Genomic DNA, 243 nt, shown 5'->3' with positions numbered 1-243 from the left:
GAGCCAAAACGTTAGGCGTCTCTAGGAGCCATCCATTTATTAACAGTTCCCGCACTTGGAACGCGTTTTTCACAAAAAAAAACCGACTCCCTCATGCACACAGCACATCACGGACCGCTTGGCCTAGCTCGACGGCTCCGGCCCGCGGGGATTTTGTTTTGCTTCTGCGTCGGACGCAGACTGTGGGGTTTCCTCGGAGCATTGATGTGCATTTCCTCTTTAGTTTGCACGGTTCCCTGCCCG

This window comes from Cystoisospora suis (genome assembly GCF_002600585.1).
Source record: "Cystoisospora suis strain Wien I chromosome Unknown contig_2510, whole genome shotgun sequence".
NCBI lineage: Eukaryota > Apicomplexa > Conoidasida > Eucoccidiorida > Sarcocystidae > Cystoisospora > Cystoisospora suis.
Note: the sequence above shows the minus strand (reverse complement) of the source record.